This window comes from Orycteropus afer, unplaced genomic scaffold (genome assembly GCF_000298275.1).
Source record: "Orycteropus afer afer isolate SDZICR_OR568_19922 unplaced genomic scaffold, OryAfe1.0 scaffold00458, whole genome shotgun sequence".
Classification (NCBI taxonomy): domain Eukaryota; kingdom Metazoa; phylum Chordata; class Mammalia; order Tubulidentata; family Orycteropodidae; genus Orycteropus; species Orycteropus afer.
In genome coordinates, this window is record NW_006922045.1 from 712,621 (window position 1) to 721,955 (window position 9,335).

Below are 9,335 nucleotides of genomic sequence, written 5' to 3' on the forward strand. Positions count from 1 at the left end.
AATAAGTTTAGTCCATTTCCCTCCTTTCTATTATCTCTTTAGTGATATATATAGACATTAGTCATGCTTCTTTCTTTTTAATTTGAAGGTACTCTGTGTTTTACCTGAGTGCTTGTCATTGTTCTTTTGCTACTTCCTACTCTTATGTCTCTAGATGTGTTTCTCTTCTTTTTCATTGTGTTTTAATTTCCAACAGCTGTATTGAGCATAATTTTCCTGCCTTAGAGTTCACCCATGTTAAAACTCCTCTCCCATGAGTTGTAGTAACTTTACAGTGTTAAGCAGCCCTCCCCACGGTTCAGTTTTTTATTTTTTCCCACTACCTCTGAATTCTTGCTTTCTCTGAAACTGAACTTTAATTTTTCTCCCCTGCATCATGACCCTACAGGAAAACTCTACCTATTCTAGCTATTCAGTTTCTTAGGTGCCACTTTCTTATAGGCTTCTCCGGTTGTAGGCTCTGAGGGATATTCATATACATCCAGGAAAAAGCACTGGGATACTCTTTACTTCCCTAATCTGGGGCCTTGCCTTTAAGGCCCACTGCCTCGGGGGTCATGCATTCAAATTTTTGTCAGCCTAGGGCTCTGCAGCTGCCTGCAGTACCAGTCAGCACCCCCTCCTTAACTGTTGCTTTATGGAGTGTTGCCGGCCTCAGTGCACATTAATGCATTTTGAGTTATAGCTCCTGGGTACATCAACCAGGCTTGTAATTTCCAGCTCACAGAGAATCACTGTGATTGTTCCTCTAAGCATAATTTTTTATTCAAATATATTTATCAGGACACTTTTCAGGAGTCCTGTTTTTTGCTAGATGTTTGCTAATTTCTCTGCTTTATCAGAAACAGTATGCAACTTGAAAATACAAATTCTTGAAATGTCTTAAAAATTTGTCAAGTTGAATGGATTTTTTAAAGGATTTCATTTATCTTGGAATGCTAAGTAATTCTGGGTACAATGGCTTACACTCTACGGCTGAACAATTATTTTTTTATTACTCTATGGTATTTTGCCTGCTGTAGAAGAATTATTCTTTTAAAATTGGTTTCTTTAGATCAATCATCTCAATTTTACAATAAGAATTTCTGGCTGGAACAATCTTTCTCTTTCTCAGGAAGGTTTTAGCCAGTTGCTCTCATCAGTGGCGGGGGAACTCTTGTGCAGAGATGAAGTCTTGAGAGAAATTTCATGGATCACCAAATACAGAACCTTCGTGTAATGATGGATAAGGAAATCTAGCATCTACTGGCTCTTCCGAAGCTCCTTGGCTCCCTTTGTCCGTAACGTGAGCCAGCTGGCACAGGGACCCAGCACTCTGGAGCACTGTTTCTCAGTATGTGACTCAGAGATTTGCTTGCGTGAAGATCCCAGCTAATCATTTCCCGGCAGACTTTTTATTACCAACCTGGATGAAATCCACCAGCATGCATCATTTCTTTACATTTTTTTTTAAACCCTACATTTATAAAATATTCTGTTTCAACTCACTCCACAAAACTAATCTCACTGCCATTGAGTAGATTTGGACTCACGGTGACCTGCATAGGTTGCTGTAAATCTTTATGGAAACAGACCACCTCATTTTTCTCCTGCAGAGTGGCAAGTGGGTTCAAACCACTGAAGTTTTGGTTAGCGGCCAAATGCCTTAACCATTGCACCATGCTCCTTGTTTTAGCTACATACTGCTGCTTGAAAAACTCTCTCAAATTCAAGGGCTTAAAACGGTACCTGATTTCTTAGATTTAATAATTTTGTGGATTAGAAATTCAGGTAAGTTTTGGCAATTCTAGCTCTGATGGCATAGTGCCCAAGGCATTTGACTGCTAATCAGAAGGCTGGCGGTTCAAACCCACCAGCCACTCCTCGGAAGGAAGGTTGGGCACTCTACTTCCATAGTGATACTGCTTCAGAAACCCAAGGAGGGGTCGCTGTGAGTCGGAACTGACTCAATGGCAGTGAGTTTGGTTTTTTGCTTTTCTGGTGTCAAAAAGCATTAAACTCATCACTGGGCTGGCCTGGAGTGTCCAAGATAATTTTGGTCACGTGCCTAGGATCTTTTTTTTTTTAATTGTAGTTGGAGTGAAAATTTACACAGCATATTCATTTTCCTTTCAACAGTTTGTGTGTATTTTGTTTTGTGATATTGGTTGCAATCCCCCGAATGTAACAGCACTCTTCTGCCCTCCTCCCTGAGTTCTGCGTTTCCATTTGCCCTTTCCTACCTTCTGAGCTTTGCTTGTGGGCAAATGCTGCCCTTTGGTCTCATATGATTGGTTGTATTGAAAAGCACATTCCTTATAGGTCTTACTCACATTTTAGGCCTGTTTATTCTGGTGGTCCAGTGGTTAAGGCATTCAACTGCTAAGCAAGAAAAGGTTGGCAGTTTGAACTCACCAGGAACTCTATGGGAGAAGCATGAGGCTTACATAAAGATTTTACCCTTGGAAACACTCTGGGGCAGTTCTACTCTGTCCTCTAGGGGTGCTGTGAGTGGGCGTCGACTCAAAGGCAGTGGGTTGGCTGAAGGGTGATCCCCAGAGGTGGGTTCATTTCAAGGCTTAAAGGGTGTCTAGGAGCCACAGTCTTGGGTATTCCACTAGTCTCTATCAGACCAGTAAGTCTGATCGTTTTAAGTCTTAAGTTCTGTATGTTGAGGAGGGAGACATATGGGGGCTCACCTCTGGTCCATAGTCTCCAAGCATCTTCACAGGGCTCTCTACCAGAGCGGTCAGAATTCCTACATGCAGCCCGGGGCTCACGGGCCAAGAGTGGCCATTTGTAGAAATGACCTGGCGCTCCTCTCAGTGTGCTCTGATGCCAGAGATGGCCCAGCCACCCAGACTCCAGGGCGGGGGGACAGACCCCATTCTCAGGGAGGGCTGGGGATGTCATTCTCTTTATCTGCAGACCTAGGGTGCTATCTAAGCTAGTGCTTTTGTGTTTGTCATGCTCTTCGTCTACACCTACAATGGAGAAATAGAAAGCACGCAATTAAAATTTTAAATCAGAATAGTTTTTGTGTCCATGAATCATCAAGATTATTGGTAAATTAGTAATGAGAATGCATATACTCCTTTGCATTTTCTCATTTTTTCAACATTTTCTCTAAATACTTACCAAGATGATGAGTGCTATTGAGTTATTTCTAGACCAGCCCAAAGCCATTACTAAGAAAACTGAAATGTATTGTTCAGTATTGTTCTGTACTGTTGAGAGCATGACATTTTATTAGTAATTCAAATGCTATCTGGTCATTTCCCTCTGGGTGAAGCCTATGCTTTGATTCTTTGAGATCTAATTTATTTCCTGGATTTATAATATTTTATATGAAGAAGTTATTCCACAGGTTATTATTTTATTTTTTTTTTTTTAAATATCATCTCTCCTATCGATCTTGTCAAATTTTTTTTTGTTGTTGTTCATTTTTTATTTTTTGTTTTATGGGCTTATGTACAAACTGCTAACACAGGATTATATGATATTGTGCAGCATAATTAATACAAACCATTTTATAAGCCAGGGATCCAAATAAGTTAAATAGTTCCCCACTGAACTTATCTTACACCAGGTAATACTTCATAGAATATAACGACTCTGAGGCCTGTAAAATTAACTGAGTATCAATACAAGTGTAGAATAGATTAAGGCTGAATTTATAATCAATATTCTATTGTAAAACCAGACACATATTGAAGTGAGAAATATCTTTATAAGTCACAAAATTAATATAACAATTTCATGTCATTAAAAATTCAAAACTCCAATTCAAGGGGTTTCATGTTTTAATAATCTGTGGGACTAAAGAAAATCACCATAGGAACTGAAACACACACATTAGCTTAGAGTGATATTTTTCCATCAATGTTTGGAAAAAGTCCATCATGTACAATTAATAATGATACTTTGGGCACCACAAACTTCACAAATTGGAGATGAAAATGAGTTTTCATTTTTTGTTTAAGGAGGTATTTCAGAAGCTGCATCTGAGCAATATTGATGCAGAACAAAACACTTAAAAGAAAAAAAATACACCAGGTATTTGTATGCTCAATATCTCACCCCTTTGATCACTGAGTCACTGTCAACTGATGTATAGAGCTTATGGTAGGACATGCGTGGAGCCACTCTACTTTGGAGATTTCCTGAGAAAGGGGGAAAAGATTTTAAATTCTTAGTGAGATGAATGAATCCAATCATTAGTTAACAACAGGACAAGTTCATTCAATCTACTTAGAGAGCATATTTAGGCCTCATAAAAGTTAATTAGAATATATATACACACACACACATACACACACATATATATGCGTGTGTGTGTATATACACACTTCACAAATTGGAGTGACTATACACACACACACATATATATGCGTGTGTGTGTGTGTGTATATATATATATATATATAAACTCACTGCTATCCAATCGTTTCTGACTCATAATGACCCATCCTTGGTTTCTGAGGTGGTATCTCTATGGAAGTAGATTGCACAATCTTCCTTCTGTGGAGTGGCTGGTGGGTTTGAACTGCCAGTCTTCTGGTTAGCAGTCAAATGCCTTAGGCACTACGCCACCAGGGCTCCCCAAGGCTATAAATCTTTACAGAAGTATATTACATCATCTTCTTCCCACAGAGCCACTGATGAGTTTGAACCACCAACCTTCTGGTTAACAGCCTAATGTCTTAGACACTGTGCCACCAGAGGTCCTATTAACATATGTACAAGCTAATCTGACTGCTAACCAGAAGGCTGGCTGTTCAAACCTACCAGTCACTCCTCAGAAGAAAGACTGGGCAGTCTACTTCCGCGGAGATACCATCTCGGAAACTCGAGGGGTCGCTATGAGTCAGAATCAACTTGACAGCAGTGAATCTGCTTTTTTTTTTGGTTTAACTGATTATAATTAAGAACAGAAATAATAAGAAAGTTGCCAGCCCTGTAAACTTGTTTTCTCAAGACTGCCTTCCACGTTCAATCCACCGCTCTTGCTCTTTGAGCCAGCACTCAGTTGGAGTTTGCTAAATTCTCCAAGGGTAGTTTCCCTCTTTACAAACCCAGAGTGGACGGAGTTGGCTCTTGCTTCCATTTTGCAGCTCACTTCTTCAGTCTGGTTTCTAACCCATGATCCAAGGACACTTCTGGTGTTTTGCACAAAAGGAATTAAATTGTTGAGTTGTTGAGATTTTAGGGTAAAGTTCTATTGCCATGAGCCGAGGATATGCTCAGTAACTGTGGGAACATGAAAAGTAGGGAGCTTTGGAAAGAATAAATGCCTCTGAGCTAGTATTTATAAATATTTAACTTTTAATACTCATAAGATATTGAACATGTACTTTTAGAAGAATAGACTGCTGTTCTTATTAATGAGTGTACTTATGGATGACTTATGGAGTATCGAGCATAGAAACTTGCTTTATTTCATTTATAGTAGATTTTTGTGATACTCTACTTTACATTCAGGGCTTTCTTTTATTCCGGTTGATATGTTAATTTATATAACATGTATCAACTTTTCTCAAATGCCTTTGCAGCATCACCTGAAACAACACTATATTCTCTGTAGTAATTTGATAAGCTCTGACAGTGTACTGGGTAAGGCATCTGGCTGCTAATTAAAGGTCTGCAGTTCAAACCCACCAGCTGCCACATGGGAGGAATATGAGGCACTCTGCTTTTGTAAAGATTTACAGCCTTGGAAACCCAGTGGGGGTCGCTATGAGTCAACTGACTCATTGACAGTGGGTTTTTCTTTTTGATTAATATTAAGTGAGACCCAGATATATGTCAGAAAAGACTCTGAAACTTGTTCTTGAAAGTGAACTAAGTAAAATGAATGGAAGAAGAAATGATAAAGTAAGAGAGCTGAATAGGAGACTTCAAAGGGTGGCTCGAGAAGACAAAGTGAAGTATTATAATGAAGTGTGCAAAAATGTGGAGTTAGAAAACCAAAAGGAAAGAACAAGCTCAGCATTTCTCAAGTTGAAGAACAAGAAAAAAATCAAGCCAGTGGTTGCAGTATTGAAGGATTCTATGGGCAAAATATTGAACAATGCAGGAATCATCAAAAGAAGAAAGGAATATACAGAGTCACTTTTGGTCACTGTGACCAAAAAGAATTTGTCAGCATTCAACCATTTCAGGAGGTACCATATGATCCAGAACCCATGATACTAAAGGAAGATGTCCAAGCTATACTGAAGACATTGATGAAAAATAAGGCCCCAGAAACTGACAAAATACAATTTGTATGTTTCAACAAATGGATGCAATGCTGGAAGTGCTCACTCATTTATGCCAAGAAATTGGTAACAGAGCTACCTGGCCAAATGACTGGAAGAGATCCATATTTGTGCCTATTCCAAGGAAAGGTGATCCAACAGAATGGAGAAATTATCAAACAATGTCATTAATATCACCCACATGTAAAATTTTGCTGAAGATAATTAAAAAATGATTGTAGCAGCACAACAACCCTAAAGAAGTGAGAGACGTGACAAGAACAGATATATGCACACCCATGTTCATCGCAGCACTATTTACAATAGCCAAAAGATGGAAACAACCTAGGTGTCCATCAATCACAAATGGACAAATATTGTATTAGTCCATTATTGTAAAAGTCAAGGAAATGTTTATCTATGGAAGGAAATTTTCTTTGTTGGTTACTAGGGGTGGGAGGGGAGGGGAGGGAAGGCTGTTAGATAGATAGAGATAAGTATTGATTTGGGTGAAGAGAAGGGCAATGTACCAAATGTGAGTGACCAATATGGCAGCAATGAGGATGAGAAAGACATAGAGAGGTACATGGGAGGTACAGACAGCAAACATAAACCCTTTTGCACATATAGTACAGCATTGTCAGTGAAGGCAAACATGGGTATATGGGTGGATAGATGGGTGGACAGGCTGAACTATTAGGTATGTTTATGAAATTGGGAGTGTACAAAAGAACGTATATAGGGTTGGCAGACAATGGTCCTATAAGTTTATGTGAATAATCAGAATTCCCAGGTGTACAGTAGAGCTGACAAGGGGCAAGGTTGTGGTCACTTCTTGGTCACAGCCAGCTACCCAGAGGGACCGAGTAGTTGAACCTGTGGGCTTGGGGCCATAGTCTCAGGACATCAAGCTCAATTGGCATAACATACTATACAAAACATTGTTCCACCTCCTACTTTGGTGAGTAGCGACTGGGATCTTAAAAGCTAGCTAGCTGCCATCTGGAGGCAATGATGGGTCTCTCCTCATCCAGAACAAAGAAGAATGAAGAAAACCAAAATTAATGGAAACAATTAGTCCTAGCAACTGGTACACCATCTGATCTGCAGCCTATACAACTATGAGACCAGAAGAACTAGATGGTGCCCGGCTACCACTGTCATCCACTTGGAAGGGGATCTATGTAGGAGATCCTTGGTAGAGATGGAGAACAATGTGGAACAAAACTCAAAATCATTTGGAGAAAAAAAAAGTGTGTGGGGGGGACCAGGTTTGCTAGTCCAATAGAGTCTGGTGGAACCACTGAGACTATGGCCCTTAGCTGCCCTTCAGATCTGGAATTGAACCCACACCTGTGGTTTCCAGCCAAACAAAAGAGAAGCATATGAGTTGAACATTTACCTCAGGTAGATACACTCCTTTGAGAGAATAATCATGGGAGAAAGAAGGGCTGCTTATGCACAGGGAGATGGCTCAGGGGGCAGGAGTGCATGGAGGGATGGACACAGGGAAGAGGTGACTGTCGGGAGAAAGTGGGAGGGGAGCTGTTGCATTGTGGTAAACCGTGGTCAATGTCATGAGACAAAGTATATGTGAACTGCTGTATGGAAAGTAAATTTGCTCTGTAAACCTTCACCCAAAACACAATAAAAACAAACAAACAAACAAAAAAAACAACCAAATGACTTATTACCTCAGGCAGATCCACTGTAAAAGACCTCTTTAAAGTGTTAAAAAACAAAGATGCCACTTTGAGGACTAAGGTGTGCCTGACCCAACCCATAATTTGTTCAGTTGCCTCATATGTATGTGAAAACTGGACAATAGATAAGGAAGACTGAAGAAGAATCGATGCACTTATACTATGGTGTGGGTGAAGAATATTGCCAGAAAAAAAAAAAAAAAAAAAAAAACCTCACTGCCTGCGAGTCAGTTCTGACTCATAGTGACCCCTCCTTGGGTTTCCAAAGTGGTATCTCTACGGAAATAGATTGCCCTGTCCTCCTTCTGAGGAGTACCTGGTGGGTTTGAAGCACCAGAAAAGTGAAAAAATCTGTCTTTGAAGAAGTAAAAGCCAGAATCCTCCTTAGAGGAGAGAGTGGTGAGACTTCATCCCACGTACTTTGGACATGTTATCAGGAGGGACCAGTCCCTGGAGAAGGACATCATGTGTGGGATAGTAGAGGGTCGGGGAAGCTCAGAAAGGTGCTCTGTGAGATGGACGGACACAGTGGCTGCAACAAGGGTCTCAAACATAGCAACGACTGTGAGGCTGGGGCCGGACCAAGCAGTGTTCAGTCTGTTCTCTGCGGGTGGCTGTGAGTCAGAGCTGCCAGAGGCACCTAACAGCTGCAATAATATTGAACGATTTTGTATTTCCACTATGACCCTAATTAATAACCTGAAGTAGTTATGATTTATTATCCTTTTAGATATTGCTGGATTCATATTACTAACGTTGGCTATGTTGTTTGCTTCTATATGTGTGAGTATATGTTATCTAAATTTAAATTCCCACATGCCTCCTTGTACTTGCTATCAAGGTAATGCAAACATCATAATTTTTGGGGGGGGGGAGAAGGTGTTTCTTCTTTTTATGTTCCCTGGGAAAGTTCTTTGAATCTAGAATTATTTGTTCTTTAAAAGTCTGTAAGCCTATAAACTTGAAACCTGCACTTTTGCATATGTGAGGTTCAGGGAAGTGAAGTTTAACAGCATATTAAATTTAATTAGTGGGTTTAGGACTATTCAAGGTTTTGCTTATTTTTTCTAACATTTGGTTTTGAGTAATTCTGAGCTTAAGGGACAGTTGAATGAAGAATACAATCAGTATCCTTTACTTATTTTCCTTAGATATTAATATCTTCCCACATTTCCTTTGTGTCTTTTCTGAAATAAACTGTAGGTATGATGACATTTCACTCTTAGAACTTCAGGATATGTCACCTAAGAATGACATTTTCCTACATAACCACAGTAATTTGTTGTCGTTGTTGTTATGTGCCATTGAGTCGGCTCTGACTCATAGCGTCCCGTCCTTGGGTTGCTGAGGCAGTATCACTATGGAAGTAGATTGCCCAACCTTCCTTCCAAGGAGTGGCTGGTGGGTTTGAACC